Here is a 25,436-nt window from a genome sequence, read left to right on the forward strand (position 1 = left end):
TTCCCCCCTTCTTCGAGAACATTGACGTAATACAAGACCGTTTTCAGTAGCGTCGTGGTTAAAGAAAGTGTCACAAGATTGCGCTATCGGCGCCGCTGCGTGCTGCCGTCGTCGTAGATATCTCCGGTGTTCCGGCATTTCGTAAAATTTAGTATGGATGGGAAAAGGCTTAGAAGTTTCTATTCCCCGCGACCCACATTGTACACCATGTACAAAATCTTCCTGCAGGTCTCTGCTACTCTATCCGCTAGGAGTATCATAATAGAGATCGTTAGCTTGTGGGCTTGCTCCCACATTCAACACTCGCTACAGGACATGTTTTCTGCCTTCCCAATCCAATCCTCTCCTGGAGCGAATATACTAATATACCCCAAAGAGCTTACGACGAACATGGCGGAGCCTTCTGCTGCAGCACATAATACTCTTGATCTGGACGACTCCGTCAATATGTACACAGTGGACCTGCAGCAAAATAAGTGTTTGTCGCTCTCTCGTTATGGCTTATGTGAGCTGGCCTCCTGCGTTTGGCGACGCTTATGTGTTACTCTCCGTTCTGGATGGTGTTTTGACTGAAAGATAAGCGCATAACAAAAAAGAAAATATTACGCATAGTATGTAATGACTACGGATGGATTGTTATTGACGTCAAAAAAGACACTAAACAAAAATGTGTAGTGGAACTGCACTAGTAAATTACACGTCTGCAATAGCAAAACGGTCACCCTTAGCGTGACAGGAGGCTCGGAAAACCCGGAAGACCGCGAAGTCGAAGGACTGCAAGGCGACGCCGCAGCCATGACCTTCTGCCTTGCTGTTATGTCATACGTAGGAAGGGTTAGGCAACATAAACGAACGACGGGGATGCGAAAGAAAACACGCACAAGCGCTTGTGTGTGCCTTTTCTCACGTCCTCGTGGGCTACGGGCTTAGCGCTTCCTAAGTCGCTACATTCTGTACATTAATTCCGCCATCTTATCAAGTTGGCGGTTTTAGCCAATCAGGAGGGGCGTAGCTGTCCCGTGAGCCAATCAGAACTGACAAGACGGCGAAGTTGACAACGTGGCAGAACATGGCAATGGCAGCACATATCATTTCAGCTCGCGGTGTCTTCGTAGACGCCTCGTGTAACTAGTTAGGCGATACAAATGGAATGTAGTATAGTGCTAGGACAATCCAATGGAAAATGGAAACAATGGTGGTCTAAAAGAATATGCGAAGCAAACGCGCCCTGCAAACCGTATACAAAAAAAAAAATTGAGCTAGGTGAGATGCGAAGGCGTCGAAGCAGTTTTTGCAGGCCAGTTTCCTCACAAATATCACCGACGCTTCATAAAGGCATCACAGTTCTAAGCTTTTTTTTTTCTGTAAACACGTTGCGAACATTGTACGCATAGAAACAACATTGCAGCCTGTGGCAAGAACATTTGAGTCATTGTCAGGCCAGCTACCATAACTGCAACGACTAATCCTTGAGCTCTTGAGGCGTTATATTCCGAAATCAACTAAAAAAAAATGTTAGAAGAGGACAAGCTCCTTATTATGCAGCTTATGTGTTCTTCTAATGCAAGAAAGAACAGTAATGAAAGGCAGCGATACAGAGCAACACATCAAACTTCTCGTCGAAGCTGGTAGTAGACCTCCCAGAACACCGTTCTTTTCATTACCCTCCGTAATAAACGAGAAGAAAGGGAACCGAGGGGTCCGATTTTTATTGATCATAACATGAAAAACCAACAAACAATGCCGCCAAGGACAACATAGGGGAAATTGTACTTACTAATTGAATTGAAGAAATGATAAATGAATGGAAATTAATATGAATGAAAGAGCAACTTCCCGCACGCTAGGGACGATCCCACGTCTTCGCATTGCACGTGCAATGCTCTTACTAATTGAGCTACCGCGACGCCGTTTTCCCATCCTCTTTTGGGGCTATTTATGTTTTTACTATTAGAACTAGCCGTGGGAATGTTAGCCAGCGCCACCACTCACAGACCTTGTCCTTGGCCAACGTCTGTGAGGGGTGGCGCTGGCTGCATAAAGAAGCCCAGCTATGGTGACGGTGTACGAAACTAACGGCGGTGATTAAGTTCGGCGTCCATCTTTTTTTTTTCTTAAATACCTCCCGGAGCGAGTACCGATATTACTGAGCGCGCATTCGTTGGAACGTTATGTTTATTTCTTTTTTTCCCCCAACCTCGTGCCTAAGTGTGACATCACGTCTTCCACCATTTTGTCCTTTAATTTTTTCCCTTGCCAATCGACATTCTTATGAGTAATTTTCGGCACTAATAGCGCGTTAGCCCCATATATATAAGTGAAATAGAGCTGCAAGAAGCGTGGGCTTCCAATCTCTCCGCCCGATTCCCTAGATAAATCTATCTCTCTATGATATGGTGCTCTGCTATATATAGCCTCTCCTATAGGCCAGCCCCGGCTTCCTAGCTCTTATTTTTCTTCTCGTTTACGGGCTCTGGACTCACTTGGAACCCGAAAGGCCAGTTGACACGAGACTAATTATCAAATCAAGCCTAGGTGACGTTTCATTTTATTACAGCCGCCGCATGTGCGTAGCCGCTTCTTTACTGCCTCGGCGAATATTCTCGTGACCGGCGATTTTCTCGGCAACCCGCTTCCTTGCTCGCCCGTATTAATTTGCCCTATAATGGGAACTATATATACGCCGTCTCGGCTATTGAGAGAGAGAGGAGAGAGAGAGAACGGCCGGGACAGCGCTGCAGGCGTTGTTTCGCGAACGTTTGACCCCGAGCTACGACCTCGTTTGGCGGTGAGCCATTGTGGCGGTTCCGCCTATACAGGCCTGTGGCAGGTCTTATATAAACGCCGGGGCCCCCTGATAGCGAGGCGACCGTGGGAGCTCTGCGCCATAAATTTCTCGACGCGGGCCGGTCAGTTTGAGAAAAAATGTGCGTTTTAACTCGACGATGTGCGCGCCCGAAGGGGGCGCCACTGTCCTTATAATCTGGCCTGTACGCGCGCGCGCGCTCGGCGCTAAAGTGTGCTGGCGTTTATATATGTATGTGTATTTATAAAAACAAGGCGATGCCACCGTGCGTACGCATGCGTTGTATACGCGGAGAGTCGCCATCGATTGCCGCCCTGATTGCAGGCTCGTTGAACGACTTGGGAGGAGGCAATAATAGTGCGTCATGGGGACGGCTTTCTTGTTTCTCTCGGTTCGGAGGACGAACGACGACGACGACGAAAAACAGTCCCCCCCTTTCTGGAGCTTCTTCTATAATAAATACTTGTGGTCACGTCGTCTAAACTAAACACGGGGGCCCACCAGCAGTAATGGAAAAATACCTCGCCCGTTTTGATGCTTTAAAGGGTTCCCTCGCGGTAGAAGCAGCGCACGGTTAAGAAGAATCGCGGAAGAAAAAGAAAATTTCAAACTTCGTGAAGTCATTTTACGAAGGCACGCTGCAGCATCGTTAACTTCCTGGACGATGTATGCAGTGCATCTTTCTATCCCTCAGTCGCTTCACTTTTGAGGTTTTGGCTGGAAGCTCCCGCATCTTAATATTTGTCAAATGCCGTAACGTCGAGGGGAAAAAAAAAGCAAGCGTGAGGATGGAAGCAACAGCTTTGTTATATTCTTACTTGACTTTCCTTTCTTTTTATTTTTTCCAGGACGCTCGCCCTGCGGCATAAATGTTTGTTTAAATAATATCATGGAGGACATCTTAATTTGAGAAATTGCAAGTAGTGGTTAAGCGAACCGCCTTGCTATACCCTGGCCATGTCCGGTAGTCAAATGTTAGTGCACGGCAAGCTGGTTTAGCAGTCGCATAAGGTTGAGTACAGAAGCACACAGGTTGTCGGCTTAGCACCATGCCAGGTCGAATTACGCTAAATGGGCCACCGTAAAAGCTAGTGAAAGGGGAAAGGTCCGTAGTTCAAAATAAATCTTCGTCTCAACATTGGGTCTTCAGGAAGCATAATGGCGCATAAAGAAATGGAAGTGGCTCTGCCAGGTGCTGCGTCTGACACGGAGAGTGTCTAGGAACATTATTGCCACGTTGGAATGCGAGATGAAAGTACACGTACGCATAAACACTGTATATCGTCAGTTAACCTTTACGCAATCCGACATAGGGGGTAGTACAAAGACAGGGAGAGAAGCAGAAGAAACGGGAAATCCGGTTTGCTACCCCTGCACTGGGGAAGGGGGGGGGGAGGGGCAACCTTTACGTGTGGCTTGGCTCGCGGCTCAGCACGACACCACGAACAGACCACGGCAAGGAATGTTGTCCTTTGTACACAAAGAATTTTATTTTTTTTATCCATAGACACCGCTAAGTCCTACTGTTATAAAAACAATTTCTCGATTTTGTGTGCGGGGACGTCAACTTATTTGCTCATTAGCCCTGTAATGCCCAATGTGTGCTACACTCTTCTGATACCTCGAACTTCCAATTTAAGCAAACTGAACGCCTATAGCCTGACGTTGTTGACACGCTGGATAGAGTTATCAGTTTTGGAGAATTCAGGAAACCGACTAATATTCAATTATTTCTTATGCTAATTGGGTTACAACTCAAGTAACATTTCAGTGTTCTTTTATTGTACAAGTACACTTTCCGTGGCCAGAAATAAAGGTCAAAAAGTTGCTCTAACTTTTCCTCAGGTGAAATTGTGTATATGTAGGCCTTGCACCGTTCAACACCGATCGCATCTGCGCAATTATCCCAAGAAATGCGAATCGACCGCACGACCGACCATTCTTCGTTACACTTACAAAGAAGCCCTTGCCTAGCAGACCTTGACGTGTAATTGCCACTGCAATGCTTCCGCAAAAGAGTACACACGCACAGGTGGTCCTTCGGCGCCAGCAATGTCACGCATGTGTCGGCGCATTTCCCTGCATTCCGAAAGCGCGCACGCGTTGATGAATTCCCCAAAACGCGCCCGCTGCCCCGATACCCGCATGCCGGAGGACGGGTGCAATCATGCACGCTCGGAAATATGCACGCGTATACAATGCGGGCCCGCCAGCTTGCCCGGAGGAGCCGATTACGGTAGCGACAAAATGACCGTAATGACCACTGGGGGTCTTTTCGGGCTGGCCCACAGGTAGACAGCATGCAGCAGCAGCAGTAGCAGTAGCAGTAGCTGTAGCTTCACCTTCTCGTCTTCCGAGGCGGAAAGCGCGGGGTCACACCACGCTCGCCAGTTCCATGCGGCGTCATGCAGAGACAGCGAGAGCGTGCGAGAAGTGCTAGGAACCCGGCGAGCGGGGGTTGGCGGATGCCGCAAGCCGAGGACAGTGAAGGAATTCGAGAAGAAAAATATTAACGTTGGTAGAATTAATCCGTCGAAGACCGTCAATATCAGTGCGAGGGCATTTAAACGACAAGTGGCCTCGAGTGGGACTCGTTATCGTCATCGCCACCATCGACACAGACGCCCCCGCGCGGAGGTTCTGTGGCTGCGGCGCCCTGCTTGGGAGAACGAGATCGCAGGTGCGATCTCCGGCCGTCGAAGCCGCCTTTCGATAAAGACGAAATTCGTAAGCGCTCACTAATTAGCTTTAGGGGCACGGTAAGGAACTACAGGTAGTCAAGATTATTCTCCAAAGCACTCCACTGGGGCGTGCCTCACAACAGTCCGTGTGTCGACTGGGCTTCTTAAACGTAATCAATCAATCAGTCACTCAATAAATAAACAAATCACAGGCACCATTATCGTCGAGGGCACCGTCAATATGACCATCACCACCGTTGTCGTGATCATTATCATGGGCATCGTTATCGTCATGAGCATCACAACAGAGCGTCATTAGGGAGTTTTAGCGTGTCCGACGTTTCGTTGAACGCAAACGTACTCGGCGTTTTATCTGATGAGCGGTGTTGAAAAAGTGAATGGCCTCAAGCCCCTTTAGAAGGACCTCCACTGTGCAGCCACCTGGTGCCGCAGTACTCAACCAGTCAAACAGAGAACTAATATTGCTATATCCAAGCTATTCTCCGTGCTTCGCTGCTGCAGTAAAGTCTGGGCAGCGGGGTATTGCTGCCGAAAATTTACGCCACCAGTAAACTGCAATACACTTGGTTACTACAATATTAGCAGTGTTTGTCTGGTTGAGTTCTGCGCCACCAGGTGGCGGAGCTGTGCGGGCCGCCGTTCACGCTTGCGCATCCGCTCATCCGGTAGAACGCCCAGTCCGCTTGCGTTTAACGGAATACCAGGCACGCTAAAACTCTCTATATTGAGCGATGTCGTTGGCATACCGCACGCGTGTTGTGGCTCCATTTATGGGGCCCAGCGTCGCGTAGAAAGCTAGAAGAAACCAGAAACCCAGATTCCGCAAAGTAAGTTATGGGTAGGCAGAGAAATTAGCAAGTCGCACTTTTGTACAGATCAAACTCCCAGAAAGAAATAAAGTGATCAACAGGGGCAAACAAGGGGAAGAAAGAAGCATGGAACGCCCAAATAACATTTCACTTTAAGAGCAAAGAAAACGATTTCCCCCAGCTTTTCACTCTTCAGGCCGCTTAAACAATCTAAGGGAAATTCGTAAAATGGTGCTCACAAAATTACGTTCCCTCCAGTGGACCGTAACGATATGTATCAAGAAAAGAAAAATAGCACGCATTTTTTGAAAAAGCAAACAACGTGAGAATTGAAATACACTCTGCGGCGCGAGTTGGTAAAAGCCCACTAAGGAGCGACAGCGCGCATCGATCGATAAAAACTAACACCACGAGACGTATAGGCGAGTAACAAGAACCAAGACGGTGGAGAAAAAAAAAAGAAAATAGACACAAACGCGCACGAGTTGCGCAAGATGTTATCGTGAACGTCCGCGCGCGTTGCGACCCGCTTCCGACCAAGGAAAAAGTGCCGCCAATAAGGAAGAATAAGCGGACATAATATTGTGGCAGACGACAGCGAAACAACAGACGAAAAAAACAAGAAAGCAGACGACGTTACGACCAGATGGCGCGTTCTGACACCAATAACACGGCGTATAGGCTATCAATTCTCACTAAAACCGGCAACGAAATGAATAAAACGAAAAGCCGCGACAGCGACCATGTGGAATTAGTCAGCCCTTCCTGTATCTCGATATAGGAAGTGATACGAACCAGGAATCGGAGAAACCCGTGACGCTGGAGACAAACATCGGTGAGCTAACATACCCGGATTTACGCAGAAGGCGGATAAAAAAAAATTAGGCAGCTTGAAAAAAAAAGAACTGTCAAGAATAAAGAAAGCGACGATAAAAAACAAAATGAAAATTTCTTTCTCACGTTTGCTGAAAAGAAAAAAAAAACACACATATATGACCTGTCCAACGTAGCGCACAATAGTTGCAACACATATTCCAAGGGGCAGGGTGCGCATTTGTAATATTTATTGACCTATACAAAGAAGAAGAAAACGCTTGATGGAAAAAAAATGACTAGAGAGGCAATAAAAAAGACCGTACGTGCATTCTACAGGAATTAAAATAAAAAGAAGCCCTACCCAGATTGTAGAAGACGACCTTCGGGGCACGTGTTGTTTCAAATGGCTTGGGACTCAAACGCGAAACCGCAACTACGTATCGGAAGCGTCGACCCGACAACAGCGACACCACCGCCGCTATATGTTCCTGCCTGTTCAATACAACGCGGAGTTTGGTAACGCCATTTCGAGGCGAAAATAATGGATGCACACGCAGATAGACGCCGCTCGCTCCGCGAATCAAATCACCGGTAGCGGAGTTTGGGGCGAAATGCCTGCCTCGCAAGCGGGACCGCAACGAAACGAAAAGGCAGGCAGACGGCGACAAATAAAGAAACCGAACGGACGAAACAGATTAGGCCTAACGCGGTATCGCGCTTCCTGCCGTAGACCAACGCCGCGAGCAGCGGAAAGGAGAGCGGGTCCATCTCTCTCTCTCAGTGGACGAAAGAAAAGGATCGGATAGGAAACAAAAACAAGCCAAAGCCGTAGCCTGTACAAATCGCGCTGTCGGTGTCATACGTCTGTTTTGCTTGAGCACGAGCTCGTGATCTATACGTTCGAGTGGGAGCAACCACATGGAGTCCCGGTTGAGAAAAAAAAAAAAAAGAACGACGAGTGGTGTCTAGAAAAAGAAATAATGAAGGAAAGAAAGCAGAGATACAAAGAAATACAGGGGGAGGGCAGGGAAAGCTTACGAGCAGACGGAGCGAAACGCAGCCGATACAATTGTATATCGTCTGCTGCAGCCCTTATTTCCGATACCGAACCATTCTTCCGTTTCGGAGCGTGGCAGCTCGCGCTCTCCTTTTTTTTGCGTGGAAAAAGCGAACATTCGCCGCGAAATGCGTTTGCCGGCAGCTCTGTGCCTGCGGAAGTGGAGGTTCTTGCTGTCGTGGAGAGAAGCAGAGAGAGAGAGAGGGATAGAGAGAGATTGGGCTCGCTTCTTTCTGCGACACTTTCGGGGCTCGCGTTTACATGCTTTATTATTCCTTGTCCTCCGCCGTTCCTGTTTGGACGTGTGCCTGTACATACACCCCCGTCGACGCTTCGCTTTCCTCCCGAGAGAAAGAAATATGTATGCACACAGCGGCGCGAAATAAAGCGGGCCGGTGAAACCATTAATAATGTTTATCAGCACCGTCCGTCTAACTACCTGTCCAGCGGAGTGGGGGCGCCTGGAGCGTATTTGCGATGGCGCGCGCGCGCGCTCGCGTGCTTCCATTTCGATTGCGTCGCGCTGTTCCAGCTCCTTTTTCATTGGAGGTTATTGTGTCCTCTGGCTATACGGTAAAGACTTTGGTAGCGCAGCGAGGTGTGGCGTCGCGCTGATTGGCTTCGGCCCTTTGCTTTGCAGACTCGCGCATGGACACCGCACCGCGGTATAGTTGAGTGGACAAACCTTCTGCCGTTAAAATTAGATGACGAGTGTTCGACTCCCGGGCCTATGAGACCGCATTCCAATAAGCCCCCCCCCCCCCCCCCAAAAAAAAAAGAAAGAACACGTTTATGTGTACAGTGTTAGATTGCACGTTTAGAGTCCCGCATGGTCAAAAGTAATTCGGGCCCTCCTCCACCGAGACGTATTCGATTGCCCGCATCTGCCGCTGTATAGGACGTCAAGACCGATCAATCATTCAGTACTATATATACACCGTAGAGCACAGTACATAGAGTGCAGGAATGTGTGTGCGCACTGTGGGTGTACTTGATGCCGTTATGCACGAATGCATTTGCCTTTAGATGCAAGTTTCTTGCGTCAGTTTGATCGGTCGAGTCGTTCATCTCGGGAGTCGTCTGCAAGGTGACGCTGTCGTCTGTCAAGACGCATCATGCTCAGGCCCATGGTTAGTCCTAGAAAAGCTTGTTCACGAGACTATGGGTTCATGGGGACGTGCAGACTTGAAGTGGTCAACTGTGTCCGAGCTAGGTCACTCTCAGCACGAAGTCAGCGTTTGGGCAAATAGACGTATTGTCCGTCCGCCGATCGCACGCGTAAAAGTGACAACTACGCCACCTGTCCACTTAGAAAAATGTGCATGCGTTAAGAGACGAAGGACACCTCCAGAAAGGGCAGGCCGGCAGCTCAGGAGAACCCTGCGCGCCCTAACGGACACTGTCAACAGGTTGTCCCCGAGCGTTGTCCCCGAAGAAAGGGTTGCTGACCGCACATGCCTAAACGAGCTGAGATCTGCCAGTGTGCCGAAGCATTTACACACACACACACGAGCAAACATGTCTCGCATTCCCGACGGATATACGAACCAGCGCCCCCCCTTCTGGTTCCCGAGGGAATCTCCATCCGCTCCGCGACCGTGGAAATCCGATCGACCGGCGGGACAACCCTTTTGCCTTTGCAGAGGTTGCCTTCCACTAATACTGGCCGCGTCTTCGGGTACACCCGCCTTTCGATGCGAGAGCCGCGCGTCCCTATACAGCCAAGCAGGCGAGCCGGTGGCGGCTAAACGGCTTGCCTATTACGTCGAAAGTGGCCGCACCGGGTAACGAGAGGCTTCGGGAATGGGCGTCCGGGGGTTCGGCGGAGGAGTTGAAATCAGTGCGTGCTGTGGGGAGGGGTTGAGGTAGAGGGGGGCATGGGAAGTGACTGAGAACGTGGGCACGGATAAGGGCGAGGCAGCAGCGAAGACCTGCGAAGAAGACGAGGTTCATCTAATCACTCGCACCCCCCCTCTCTGTTCCGTCTCTGTTCAGCTGTGCATATACCCGCAATTATCGTGCCAGCTTGCAGCGCCGGCGCATTGCTAATACGACCCTGCGACGAGATCACCCTATAGCTATAGCTCCCCGCCGGGAATCCTGGGAGACAATAGAATAGGTCCCAGGCTTTCATACTTTGTCGCCCCTCACCCCCCTTCCACTGCCCTCGCCCATGTAGCTTGTCCACAGTTGCGACGTCGTTCGAAGGTTACGAATCGCAGTGCCCGCGAATCGCTGAGAGCGGCGAAGAATCGGCGTTGTATATACCCCGTTGTGGCGTAGGCATGACGCGCCCCCTTTTCGGGTGATGTGTGTGTATTCGGTGCGCGGGATCACAGGCATCGAGCGCCGGACAATCGCGTAGCTGTTCACGCCAACGTGCACGAACGGCCGTGACGGCCGCGCTCGATCAGATGATTGCTGACCGTTTCTCGCTCGATTCGCTCGTTCGTCCGTCTTTGCAGCAACGGTTGTGTCGGCAGGACTATCGGGGGCTCCAGTGCTGTTGGCGCAAAATGAAGCGTTCGGTGCGCTGGGCCGGTATACCTACGCCTTGCTTGGTGATCGTTCTATAGCCACCGGCATTCAGACTCGCTAAGAGCCTTCTTATAGGTGCGCCACACAATTCACTGCCACTGGCTTCCGTGCAACTGTACGCAAGCTTTAAGAGAGAGAGAGATAAGCACTTCATTTAGTGTGAGAAGCAGATCGGAGGGACCATCAGTGCAGATCATCGTTGGTTGCTATGGTTCTTCAGCGCCGAGCTGCTGAATGCCACCAAGTGCTGTTGTACAGGTAAAGTGGTGCAGCTTTAGGGGACGGAATATCGATCAATGAGTCCAATGAAACAATCAACCACTCAATTTTCCTTTATCGCGATGGAGACTTGGATGATGCCATATTATCTGGTGTGTATTACGTAATGTCTGTAAGGCCTGTGTTGTGTATGAATTCAAGCGTGTTTTGCTGTATCTGTTGACTCGTGCCTAGCATACATAGCATAGTCTCGGCACTAAAGCGGAGGCCAGTCTGCAGTGGACATTCCACTTTGAAGCCTGAACAAGTTCATGCTAAGTAGTACGCATCTGCTTCCGTCATTGGAAGGGTATAGATTGGACTTGTAGCACTCAGCGGAAAGTGGCAGAATAAATCCAATGAATGAATGAATGAATGAATGAATGCTTCGGTACACAGCATTCATTCGACTGTCGTATATGGAACGGTGCTTCTGTTCTCAGAGAAATAGCTTCCTCGTACGCATTAATAACGTTGAAGTTTATTACAACCATTTTTTTATTTCCCTATACGGAAAATCAACACTAGCTTTTGTATCTTTGGTGGCGAGGTCAATTCAAACAGACAAGAAGCTTTGCTACAGCTGAGGCAAGAGTACTGATCTTGTCAGCTCGCTCTGAAGTGGTCGGGAATTGGTTAGCGGTGTCAAGATAAGAAAACTAATTGTTTTTTTTTTTCGAGACAAACAGCTATATGGGGTTAAAGTGACTACAGATTTTGACAGGTAAACAAGTTTCTCTCAAAATGGAGCAATAAGGCCCCTTTTTTTTTGTAGGACGTGCCTGGTAGAAGAGTTGTGTAATGCATCTTCTCTTTAACGTTAATGTCCACTGAGTTGATTACGTGTGCACGACGCTTTCTTTGTTTGATTGGTTGGTTGTCTGATTAGGCAGCTTGATGAGCTTTATTGATAAGGCATGTTGATTCAGCAGCTTCGCGCGCACACTCCGATAGAAGGTGTTGAATGCTAAAGATGTTTTTTTTTTTTGCTAGAATCACCGTAAACCTAATTACGTCCGCTGCAGAGCATGACTGTATATCTAGCCCTTGAGATAGTTTAGTTCAGTTCACCACTCATTTCAGTTTCGGAAAAGAAAGTCGGCGTCCGTCTGCTCCGAACAATCCGAGCCACCGAGTCCGTGCTGTTACACCCACGGCATCTCAGGCCTTGCAGACATTCTTTCATAATTTTCTGACATTTGGCTGATCACATTGGTTTGACTTGTTGGTTTATTTATTCTTAGTTTCTTTTCCTTTTCTTAATTATTTCTTTCTTATGTTGTCTTCTCCGCCTCTTTCCTTCTTTTCCTCTTCGTAAGTCACCTCAACCACCTCCTCTGAAGTAGCAAGCCCTGCATATATAGAAAGGCCGACGTACATCTTAAGTTTTTTATTACTCTCTCTCTCTCTCTTTCTCTCGATCTGTTGTATACCTGCATATTTTCCATCCTCACCGCACCACTTAGCTTTCTGCCGCCCTTTACCGTTGTTCAGTATCCTCGGAACTCTATTATGTAATTCTGATAGTCCACCGTTTATGTGCGGTGCGCATTACACGACCTAACCCGCCGTGGTTGCTCAGTGGCTATGGTGTTGGGCTGCTGAGCACGAGGTCGCGGGATCGAATCCCGGCCACGGCGGCCGCATTTCGATGGGGGCGAAATGCGAAAACACCCGTGTACTTAGATTTAGGTGCACGTTAAAGAACCCCAGGTGGTCGAAATTTCCGGAGTCCTCCACTACGGCGTGCCTCATAATCAGAAAGTGGTTTTGGCACGTAAAACCCCAAATATTATTATTATTATTACACGACCTGCTTAAACTACGCTTGTTCCTTCTACTCGCCACTAGAATATCAACGTCTCGCTCGAATGAATGTTCTTTATTCGAGGCATCGATCAGCATAACGGAACAAGTATAGAATGCGGACAGGCAACTCTTAACCGCCTTGCAGAGCGAACTGCTGGAAGCGGGATACACGCCGCCAATTTGCCCCAAATGTAAACAGGTTCTGACGTAGAGCCCTTCCGGGAAATATTAATTTTGATTGATTGAAAACTTTATTATTGGGAAATTTCGAAACACCGCGGATAGCAGCCGTGCGATGCGTTCGAGTACTTGACGAAGGAAGGAATACCTCGGAACGCCGAACCTTGGAGATGTGCTTCTTGGCATGTTCTCTCTTATCTTTGTTCTTCGCCTGCATATCACGATAACATTTCCATAATTTTAGCGGAGTATAAACAGAGTAGCTCAATTTACAGAAGTCGTCGAGCCTATATAGCATTAGCCCCGAAGTCCCACGTAGTGCAAGGCGCCCGTAAACTTGTACTATGGCAGACTAGGAAGTAATTTGCCCCCTTAAAAGCCAATAAGGGTGTAAATAATTTTACAGTGTATACATTACCAATGTCGTTGGCATCCGTAACCTCGCATATAGCAACAAGTTGCTTATAAAAGCGGCACTTTTTTTTTTCCCCCATGCTATATCGAGCTTTCGCTATCGGTCCAGGTCGCCGAAGTACAGTAAACGAGTAATCATGCTGTCACCGTCGTATACTATGGTTGACGCCTTATACACTACAGTGCTCACACACACGTACGCTCGGGTACGACGATTCGTCTCAAAGAAACACGTTGGCATACATCCGGCGAAGCTCTGCAGAATCCAAAACGGTGCTTGATGGCCATGGATATATAGCTGCAAAAAACGCTTCGCATAACATCTATTCTCACAGTGTGCGAGATCTGCATAATAATTTTTCTGTAGTGTCCCGTTTGCTGCCGAGTGCGAGGCGAAAAACAAACAAACAGAAGAGCGCGAGTAAGAAGGAAAACAAAACGAAAACGGGCTGAATCAACACGAGGGAGTGCGCGGTAGCTTTGAACTTGAACCACCTTTATAGACTGTCCTCTCGGCTGAGATATGTACCTGTCCTCCGTGATCCCCAAACCGACGCGGAAGCTAAGAAATCAGAAATAGATGAAAGCAAGATGAAAGACAGAAGAGGCGAGGGGGAGGGGGGGGGGAGAAAGACTCTCCAGATACTTAGACGACTGCGTTATGGGCCTTTAAGTAGCTTACGAGCCGGGCCTGTCCCATCGGCGCAGAAAGTATCGAGGTGGAAGCCAAATTTAATGTCGCGCAGAAGTCTAAGTAAAAAGCCAACAGCTGCAGAACATCTACGTGGTGAGATGGCAGGATAAAGAGAGAGAGAGAGGAGGTGGAGGGAGAGACAGAGGGAGATAAAGGAAACCAGGAGAGGGTGTTCCGTGCGCGAGTGGTGTACAAAGTTTTGTAACGCGATGTGCGGCGAGTCTTCTTTTTTTCCCCCCAACTTCCTGAACCGTATCGGCCATATATCACCGGCGCGCTCGACCGCTCGGGTCGCTCCGCTGCGGAGGGGATTCGCCGGGATAACGGCTAGTTCCGTGCAGCATTAGCGAAGCGTGGGAGGACCCGTGTTCCCGTGGGCTTTCCTGCACCGCATGCAGAGGTATAAGTTGCCGCGAAGAAACAGGAGCATGGCGCGAGTACGGAATCGTGAGCCGACCCTGACGTGCTCTGGAAACCACGCGTTTGAACTCATCTGCGTTGTGCAGGGGGTTTGTTTCCCGCGAAATTTACCGGTGGGAACTTCGGCGTTGCGGGCTGTGTCATCGCTCGGCTACCCGTGGGAATGATGACTACTAGTCCACGGATTTGTCTTGTCTTCGTGCTTGTGGCGGCTCTTGTGGGATTTCTTGACCTACTTAATCTTTCTAAATTAATTTTATCGAAACTGAAGTTTTGTTTCAATGCGCACGAAGACTCCGCCTACATGTGTCGTTATTTCGAACTGATTGCATTTGTAAAGCAGTTTCTTGTTCGAAAAAAAAAATTGTAGAAGGTGCTTTTTGCAAAGCCACAATGTTGTTTGGTCGTTTGAAGCCAAAAGGACGAAGTTTAACAAAGATTGCTAAGAAGTAGAATTTACAACAACCACAAGAGCATCAACTACTACTACTACTACTAGGGTAAAGTAGACGCGTATGTGCCTACTACTCGCTAACACTACTACTACGACTACTACTACTACTACTACTACTACTAGTAGTAGTAGTAGTAGTAGTAGTAGTAGTAGTCGTAGTAGTAGTGTTAGCGAGTAGTAGGCACATACGCGTCTACTTTACCCATCGTCGACACCAACGCCAGAGTTACGTCTTACGGTATTTCTAGGAAACTCTGTCTTTCGCCTCACCTCCCGTGTCTATAAATGCTAGCATTGCATACATGCAAGCCACACCTGCAGTATAGCTGAGTGATACACAACAGCCGAGAGTGCCCGGCGGCGATATACGCGACGACACCGCTCCGCAGCTTTCCCAATACTGCACGCAACTGGTCAGATGCGGTGCACGTTCGCTCCGCAGACTGCGTGGCGCAAAAGCAGGGGCACGCAAAGAATGTGTCGCGAAGGCATACCCCGTCCGCGAGCCTAAATAGATGCATCTGTAGATACGTACATCCAGTGATACCGCTTTGAAGAGAATTTCTCTTTGTAGCTATATATCCTGCGAGGAGGTCCCATAGTCTTTGACTATGGGATTCCTTCTGCATACTAAGTACTTGTAATTGTGACCCAACTTCTAATAATATATTTTTCTGTATTCTGCAACTCCGTCGCATTTTTGACAATTACCTTTTTTTTCTTTTCATTTACCTCAACTGCAGTAGCACATCAGCATGCCTTTTTGTTCATATATTTTTTTAAAGATTCGTTTGTGTGAAACAGCCTCAATCAGATGAAGTGAAGCTACACCACCTATACTCGTGGACAACTTTGTGTGGCAATGAAGGGAGAGCTACGCAGGCAAAGCGCGAACAAATGAGAGCGCTGCTGAAGAGAGTCCCGCGTCTTCATCCACGATAGTTTAATCTGGGGAAGAGAAAACGTAAACACCTTATTAGCTACAGTTAGATAAGATAAAACACACCACTGAATGTAAAAGTTTGCTTATTTTGCGGCTTTTTCCCTTCCGCGTCTGAGCAAACGCGAAACCGTCACAACGTGAAGCTGGTTCGATTCAGCGTCTGTTCTGAGCTACCAAAAGCACTGTCCAACACTGGCGGACTACTTGGCGCCGTAACGCATGTGCAGAAACTCCGACCCTGCAGCTTTCCCTTCGTTCCCTTCATTTTGAAAAAAAAAACAACAAAACAAAACATACAATCTTTAACGTTCGAGATTTGTACACTTACACTCTACTGTGTTGCTATAAGAAAGCAGTTCAGGGCAGATTATATGCTTTTCTCGACATTGCACAACTTGAGCACACCCCGACAACACATCCTTTTCGGTATCAACCACCATGGCACGTTCGTTTTTCGCGCACACAGTATACGGCCGACAGAGAATTCGGCACACATTGCCAAGGACATCTAATCACTATGACACACTAAATGTTGACATCACAACGTTAGCGAAGACAGACATAAGTAGTGCCGAGGAAAAAGGAGCAGGTAAAATGCAAAAAAAGAACGGATATTTGTCCAGTGAAGCACAATAAAAACAACAGTTTTACTGACTTCGTATGGGTGTGGGTTATAAAATTCCCTTTAGCTCTGGCCAGTTCTACGTAGGGCGGACGGGGCGGTGTATCAGTCAGAGGCTAATGGAACATAAAAGGCCTTTAACCGGTGGAACGCCTTCTAATCTTTCCCTACATTGCCAAGATTGTAACCGCACGCCAGAGTTAAATGAACGCGCGATATTGTACAGGCATAAGGATGAAGATACACGTCCTATGGTAGAAGCATGGCATATCTATAATGGTGGAAGTGCGTGCACGCGTGAGTCAGCCTTCGGTTACATTACGCAAGGAAGAGATTAAGTGCCTTGACAGTTATCTCTCACGTAGACCAGAACATGTACCCGACTGACACGTGGTGATACCATTTCAAAGCTTGCGCGGATGAGTTTGTGTCTTTTTTTCTTTTTTCACCTCAGTGCTCCCTTCAGTAAGTAGTCGGCGTTCGTGTTGTCCACTTCTCTACTCTTGTGTCCTGTCTGCACGCCTCATCTTTTTTTTTTGCATAATAAGTAGTGTATTCACGCAATTAAAACAATTTTTTTGTTGTGTCTAGCCATTGTATTATGTATGTATATTATGAGTACTTAGCCTTTCTATTTCATTAGAACAGTGGTACAGTGCTGGTACAGTGCTTTTTATGAAGGTTTAGTAATGCTAAATGTGTTTCGTCTCCATTGCTGATGGGTGGCTGGAGCCCAGTCAAGCTGCAGTGTAGCAGCTTCCTTTTTCGGCCATCTTTTTTCGCCTTGTAAAGTTGCGAAGTTGCCTTGATTGATTGATTTGATTGATTGCCACAGAAAGTTGACCATGAGCATAGGAGGCTGTATCAGTTTAATATCTACGTCAATGATATGACCTGTCTTCCACTGAACTCACAACTCTTTTTATACGCGGATGATACTGCCCTGGCGATACCAAGTGAAACGTATGAAGAGGCCTCCGACAGGATGCAACAGGATGTGCATCTTTTGATAGAATGCTTCAACACTAATCAGATTTTTACTAATAATACAAAAACCTGCCTACTTTGTTTTCATAGCCCATATAAAGTGGTTAGAGTACTATCAAATATATACCTTCATGAGAGAAACTGTACGTGTTGTTCATGCCCACCTTTGGAACTTAAATCCAATTTTAAATACCTTGGTATCACATTTGACGAAACACTGTCGTGGAATATTCATATTTCAGAGTTAGCCAAACGCCTACGCCTAGTGTGTGTTTATATATATGCTCTACGATCTATATGTGATGTATCGGTTAGAAAAATGGTATATAAGGGATTGGGAGAGTCAATATTACGATACGGGATAACAATTTACGGAACCGCTTCTTTATATAAATTAAACACATTAAGCCGCATTGTGCACAGGATTGCAACCAATCTCTCCTATGGAACCAACTATCATGATAAGTCAGCCAGAGACAGTATGGAATATTTTGACATGCTTCCTGTACACAAGCAATTTATCTTTGGCAAATTATACAAGCATTTCTTTCACAGCTCCTTTAAAACCTGCAAGATTAAAGTACGGCCTCTCCGTCAATCAGAAAAGTATGTCATACCCCGCATCTTCACCACTTATGGCAAAAGAACCCGCACCTACTATGTTCCTTACTACTTCAATAAATTAGGAACCCTCCCGAATATTACCGGTTTAAAAGACCTTAAGAATTTTCTTCGACCTTGGCTGAACGATAATATAGAATAAGGTAATTTGCTGTTGGTCATGTTCTTAATGTTTTCATTTCGTGTACGTAAGTGTGCACGGTGGATTTGCTATCATATGTTCTGCTGGTTCTTGTTTGTTTGCTTGTTTGTTCTTATGTCGCACAAGCAGTTGCTGAGTATTTGGTTGATTTTATTTTCCCTACTTTTCAACTATGATTTACTCGCTGTTGTTTCATGTGCTTAACCTGGCTGCCCAGCTCAGCACACAAGCGGCAACGCTTATGCAGGCTGGAACACGTTGTACGAATTGAAGTGAATAAAAAAAATGTTATTATTATTATTATTATTATTATTATTACTTCCCAGATGTCCTTAAAGAGGCGTGTTTGATGGTAATGGTAATCTTGGTTTCATTGTATGTCTGGTACAGTGCTTTTTATGAAGGTTTAGTAATGCTAAATGTGTTTCGTCTCCATTGCTGATGGGTGGCTGGAGCCCAGTCAAGCTGCAGTGTAGCAGCTTCCTTTTTCGGCCACCTTTTTTCGCCTTGTAAAGTTGCGAAGTTGCCTTGATTGATTGATTTGATTGATTGCCACAGAAAGTTGACCGTGAACATAGGAGGCTGTATCAGTTAGTACTCGTTATACGCTGGTATTTGGTACTGTTAGAGACGTTGGTGTTATTTGACCTGACAATGCAATTAATTACTCACGCCACGCAACTCCCTGCATGCATGCAACGCTGTTCCTACATATTGCGTATCGTAAGGAATCAACCAACTGTGCACAGTGCATATACGCGTTGTGCGACCTAACATCGGACGTATAAACCGTGCTTATCCCGTGCACTACGCGATTATAAACTGGATCTTAGGTATAAGTTATTTGTCACTATCTCGCAACAAAGTACTTATGTGTTCATGCTGATCAAGTAGCAAGGCAAAGTAACAAGGCATGTGTTACAACATCGAAACATCAAACATAAATGCGGGTTTTCTCTCTGTTTCTGACTCACTTCGCCTGATATATGTACATCACAGAGTGAGGCTTCGTTGCGAAAGGAAAATTGTAATTAGGTACCGTATAGTCGGATAAACAGGACGCTGCACCTTCCACCGTACAATGACAGATGGCGACACCATTCAGTTGCAGCAACATCGACAGTTCTCATTTGGCGTCGCAGCACACTGAGCACACTTTGGCTTCATTGTGAGCGAAACGTGCTAGTAATGCTCGCCACAACCTGGCATCAAGCTAAACCCCCCGGGAAAAATCTGTACCATTTCGCGAAATTTGAACGCACATCGCCGCGCGGTCTAGCTGGACAAGTCGCGTGGAGCTGGCGCTGATATTTATGCAACACTCGTAGTGTTTGTGCGTGTGCGTGTGTGCGTGTGTGTGTGAGTGAGTGAGTGAGTGAGTGAGTGTGTGCGTGTGTGTGTGTTTGAGTGAGTGAGTGAGTGAGTGAGTGAGTGAGTGAGTGAGTGAGTGAGTGAGTGAGTGAGTGAGTGAGTGAGAGAGAGAGAGAGAGAGAGAATATCCCCTGCCTCTAATCTCGGTCGTACCGTTTTGCATCCTAATGTGTCGCGCTCAAAAAGCGTGGGTCGGAGGGCTTCATCGACCATATATACGTGTATATATATACATCATCGTCTTATGGAGCTGTCGCTGTGACGACGCCGCTTATTACATTGTTCGCGCCGGAGCCATTAGAAGGGCCACGCGTGTGTCAGCTCGCCGTGCATGTGCGCGCGCGCGCGTGCGTGTGTGTACAAAGTTTCCTGTTAGGTAGCATCCAGCAGCAGCAGCATGCAGCAAGGCGGGAACGACGCCCACGGAGCTCGCCGAGAATGCGCGCGACGCGCATATATATATCTCTACGCGCGGGGCGACTTGTGAAGAGATCGGGTTCGGCTTTATCTCCGGGTGGCATCTCTGCGTAAGACCCCGGCTGCTGCTGCTTTGGCTGCTGCTGCTGTGGCTGCTGCCACCGTCTCCTTCCTCCCCCCACCCCCCACCTTCTCAGACCGGCGAGAGAAATTGCCTCCGATCGCGAACATATACGCGCGGTGGTTGCCGGGCTGGCTGGTGGTTGCTGCCGCTTGTATGTATGCGCTCGTGTGTAGGTATACGTATACACGGTGGTGGGTTGTGTACCGAAGAAAAAGAAGAGAAAAAAACTCGCTGCTCCGGGAAAGAATCACTCCCCTCTGGGTGCAATCCGGCTTGCACAAGAAACCCGCCCGAGAACATAAAAGGTTCACCACGGTAGGGGGCGCAGCGGTTGCCGGTTATCCGTATACCGAGGCGCCCTCTAGCGCGGAGGCACGTAAGTGTTTTCTTGTAGAGGGTCTTAACTGCCGAGTGGTCTCTTGCGAACCCTGAAAGAAAAAAAAAAAAACATTGTTTCGTCAAATCTCGTGCTAATCAGGTAATTGATGCTCAGCCGCGACAATTTCCGGCCAGGAACGCTATATAGGCTAACGCCGCCTGTTATACCACCACCTGTACACCGCTAATCTTTTTTTAGCACGAACTCCATATTTTTCTAGACGCAAATCGATAACTTCTCGTTGTATTGTATTGTATAATATATTTCTTAAAATGGTTGATATATTCTTGTACACCTACCTATCTTCATTTATAACGTTAATAGGTTGCAAATGATCTTTTGTGTGCATGTTTTCTTTGCGTTTTTTTTTTACAATTTCCGTTTTTGTTTGCTCGAAAGCTGGTGTTTCTGTGCGCCTTTATAATGTTGCATCGCTGGTTATAATCGTAAACTTGTCAAATGCGTTTACCTGTACGAGGTCCCCCCGGTACTCATCAGCTGTGGGACCTCCTTCTGTATACATTTATAAGTAACTCCCTCAACGCGAGATGGTGCTTTCATAAAGTAAAATTAGTGCTGGTAAATATGCACAGCATACGTACCAGGCCTCCTGTAATACCGCGTGGAAATGTAACAGGCTTCCGACCATTTATCAAACTACGGTTTGGCGCATCGCTTAACCGAACAATTACCATTAATTGTGTTTGTCGTCGTACGCCAGAAGAACATTCTCCGGCAGAAAAAAAGCGGCGGCATCTTTGCAAGCAATTAAAAAAAAACCCGAGGTCACTTCTTGAAGGCTGTTCCCTGATGATGATGATGATGATGATTTATTGGCATCCCCTTTAAAACAAGACGGTGACAAATAGTCACCTGGCCACATGGATGAATCACATATTCTATACATGCTTCTCATTCTTGCATATTTCTGTACATCTCCGTGATATCTATTTCTCTTCCAAAAATACTTCTCTGTCTACCTTGTACCGCTACCTATGCCTGTAACCGATCCAGTCGTATCAATCTCTTACCGTCTTCATTTTCTCCAGTACTCTAAACGTCTCTTGCTTATCTGGACTGCAGACTGGTTGATGCGTCGGTCCACTTTAAATCCAAGCGCTTCTGGAAGGTGTACTTTACCTACGGGTCTCGCTGGGTGAATCCCTTCGCATTCCATTGGGATGTCGTTGGAATTTCGCTGCAGCTAGCATACACGTGCATAATTTTGTGGCGAGTATTTGCTCCGGTGTGTCTTTGTCCTTAAGCAACAAGCTCGAGCCTCAAATGTGTTGTCGCAGAGACTTTCCCTTACAATTTGTTTCTTCCCATTCTTGGAAATCGCCACGTTTTTTTTGTGTGTGTGTTTTTTTTCCCAGTCTTTGCGTCCAATTCGTTGTGTCTGTTTCTCACTTGATTTCTGATTATTTCTGGTTGTCTGTTTACACTTTCAACTACCCTGTACTGGGTTGCCAACTTTCTTGACCTCTTGCTTCATTCTTCGCCCACGCTTTTCAGGTTTTAGGACCACTTGTGCACTTTAGGCGCCCATTTTTTTGGATCCATGTTCCTTAATCTACTTTAGCCCATGAGCGCCTCTCCTGTTCGCACGGGTCGGTGGATCGCACCAAAAGGCACAGTACTGCTTGCACGCTGCCTTCTGGTGGGTTGTTGGGTCACGTGCACGTCTATAAATGGCCTCGGAGATCTCGCGCCATCCGCTCTCGGAGGCCATTGTCCATTTTCCAGAAGGATATCACAGAGGCTTGTCGTCCAGCTGGTTCAGCACAGTGGAGAGTGAGCGTTTATATGCACACAACACTGCGAACAGGGACATGTAGGGTGTGATGAATGGTTTCCTCGTCACTGCAGTGGTTGCAGGCTGCGGTGACAAGCTGTCGTTGAATGTTTTACGTGCGATACGCGCACGAAGTATAATGAAGGGTTTGGTAAACAAGCAGTTTAAAGGACTTGTGCACCCGAGGAGACCAGCGTAAGGTGCATACCCAGTGCAGTAAACGTGCAACCAATAAACTTTTCCACCACCTGCAAATGTGCCGCAACATCTTGCGTCACTTTCTCGCGCTTACCAACGCTGTCAGTGATTGCGCATTTTTACGCATAGGCCAGCTGCCCGGTCACCCTCAGCTGAGTCGGGTGGGAACACGTAAGCCCTTTCGAAAGTACTGTCAGAAGCCAAACTGGAGAGGCTGCAATACGGAAACATGTTCAAATATGTAGCACCACTCAAAAGAACCATTTCTCTTATTTTACAGCAGTCCAACCGACTCTACCAGCGTGAACAACGCCATCTGCCATCTGAATTATCGCAACATAAATGCCTCACATTAAAAACGATCAGAGTGCGTATAGAATCACACATCCTTTTCGTTGTCGTCTTTCTTTCTTTCTTTCTTTCTTTCTTTCTTTCTTTCTTTCTTTCTTTCTTTCTTTCTTTCTTTCTTTCTTTCTTTCTTTCTTTCTTTCTTTCTTTCTTCGAATGCTCTACAGGCTCAGGGGGCATTACGTTCATCCCTTTCATGTTATCCCGTTATCGCACCTCGCATGACACGTTTGCTATACTCGTAATTTTGTTGAGGTTGTCGCCAATTGGACTTGGGGATACCGGCGTGGCTGTAATCAGAGTAAGCAGATTGCACGCGTGACTTGAATACTGTAGAATCTCAAGTCTATCCGTGCGCATGCGACTGCTCTGGAATGTGCGGTGAAACGTTTCTAAACAGACGGACATACTTGACCAGTGGGTTTAGACATTTCTTACCTCGATGAGCGCGCCTGCTGCTATCGCTGACACTTGAGTGTTTCTTGCTTTGCTTGGCATAATTAAGTTTGCCCCAATAAAAAACGTTCGACACTTCTGGTAGTGCTACTGCTTCTTCGCATTCTTTACTCTGTGACATACAGTTTGGTCCCCGGAGCAAGCGTAAGAATGGGTCGCACTATTGCCGCGCTTTCCCAACCAAGCACTCTCTCTCTCTCTCTCTCTCTCTCTCAACAAGTTCAACCAAGAGGAAGAAATAGGTGGGTGTTTCGAACTCAGCGTTGATTTCTTCCATTGTGTTCAGCCTCTTTTGACACGGTAGACGCACAATGTTCTGGTCACTTGCCAAAAAAGGAAACCGCGCACACAGCGTGAGGACAAGACGCCCGCAGCGTCTCCGCTTTGGGTTGGGTCTTCCGTCCAGTTGCAAAGTTGGCCCGCCCTTCAATGTACACCGGGAGGTGACTTGTCTCCGCGTGTTACCCTTCGCGGAGGGGACGTAATAAATCGTCGTTTTTCCCAGTTCACTGGTAGCGCGCGCCGCAATTGGGTCAGAGGATTCCCGCGCATTGACAAATTAATCACCGCCCCAACGGGGGGCACACCGCTATGGGGAACCAGCGCTGGAGTTTCGACGAACATGCAGCGCCGCCCTCTTGGACGCGGCCGGAAGTTTTCAGTAACACAAACAAATAGAAATGGCAGCAAACGTCAACGACACCGCGGTGCGTGAAAGTGAAACCATAGGTGAAACGCGGAAAAAGAAACTTCGAGGCCGGCGGTATTGCTGTGTTTTTAAGTGCCACAACCAAGAAGGCTATGATAGCAGCGTGTCTTTTTACACATTCCCTTCAAAGCCGTACGAGTTAGAGCGGCGGCAACGTTGGATACAAGCTGTTCGACGTGCTGGGTGAGTGTGTTGAATTTTAAAGCGTGACACTTAAACAGGTGGGACTACGCTTGAACTTATATGCTTAATTTGTTCGACAGGCCTGACGGCAAGCCATGGCAGCCGAATGCGAACACCAGAATATGCAGCCGGCACTTCTTCGGCAATGCAAAGAGTAATTGCATGCACCATCCCGCCTACGTGCCAACAATTTTTCCTTCAGCATACCGCTGCACGGTTCCATGCGACCCTTCGGCACCAACAGAGCGTTACCACCGGTGAGGTTTTTTAAAGCAAAACTACGTGTCATCGTTGTGGGTTGTGTTAAATTAGGCATCGAGCGATCGCGCCTCGAGAAAGCCGCACCGTCAACTTGTTGCCGAGAGGAGCGGAACTTGCACGACGCGCGCGTAAGGGCCCGTCAGGCGGTTGGAAATTTGCGCTGTGTTCGGCTACTGTGCCAGTGAGTAGGTGTTTGACAACCATAAAGGCCAAACTATTCGTTTTATGCCACTCGTCATCCACCGTTCAAGGCCGGCTGATCCCGTTGATAACGCGGACGATCGGACGTCGCCCTGGCCACGAACGATCGCGGCCGCCTTCATTATTTCTTGGGCTATTTCTGCATTGCAGTAGAAACGATGCAAACTGTTGATTTATAGTAAAAGCCTCCATGTACGCTTCGACATCTCAATACACCACCGCTGCTTGGTACGTTCGCATACCCCTGTCGCTTAATTGTACGCAGCCGACGGTTTTGTTTCCGGGCTATCGCGACACCTAACTCCATTTTATAGTTTATTGGTTTCAACGATACAAAGACTGTAGCGGCTGACGAGCTGTTAGTTAGCTTTCAAAGTCCAAGAGTCGCCTTTCGACTAATCTTAAATATCTTCTTCATCAACCTATCACATTAATGTCGCGTTCATGTAGTGGGGGATGTCTTTAAAACCGTACATACAAGTGCACCGATTCTGTTTTTTTTTTTTCTTACCAGATGGGCAAAGCGAGCTCGAGCACGTGCGAAATCACCTACGAATTGCCAGGAGCCATCACAACAAAGTGAAAGGAGGGCAAGTGGAAAACAATGTTGCATTTTGGTTCAGAAATCATAGAAAAATTTATTTTTTCCGTTTACACAGGACAAGGACACTCACAGTTTGGTTGGAGGCTCCAATCAGCAGCAGTTAATTGACTTTTTCCAT

At 47.5% G+C, this 25,436-nt stretch overlaps 1 protein-coding gene and 1 long non-coding RNA gene across 3 annotated transcripts in view; both read left to right on the forward strand.

Annotated features, from left to right (window-relative positions):
• Positions 1–25,436, forward strand: part of TfAP-2 (transcription factor AP-2) — a 302,474-nt gene that overhangs the window by 49,518 nt on the left and 227,520 nt on the right. The gene's annotated exons all lie outside the window — the stretch shown is intronic.
• Positions 24,058–25,435, forward strand: LOC139060844 (uncharacterized). Its single transcript, XR_011515066.1, has 3 exons — positions 24,058–24,252; positions 24,333–24,509; positions 25,229–25,435. It is a non-coding gene; the product is annotated as an uncharacterized lncRNA (long non-coding RNA).

The sequence above is a fragment of the Dermacentor albipictus genome, chromosome 6 (assembly GCF_038994185.2).
Source record: "Dermacentor albipictus isolate Rhodes 1998 colony chromosome 6, USDA_Dalb.pri_finalv2, whole genome shotgun sequence".
NCBI lineage: Eukaryota > Metazoa > Arthropoda > Arachnida > Ixodida > Ixodidae > Dermacentor > Dermacentor albipictus.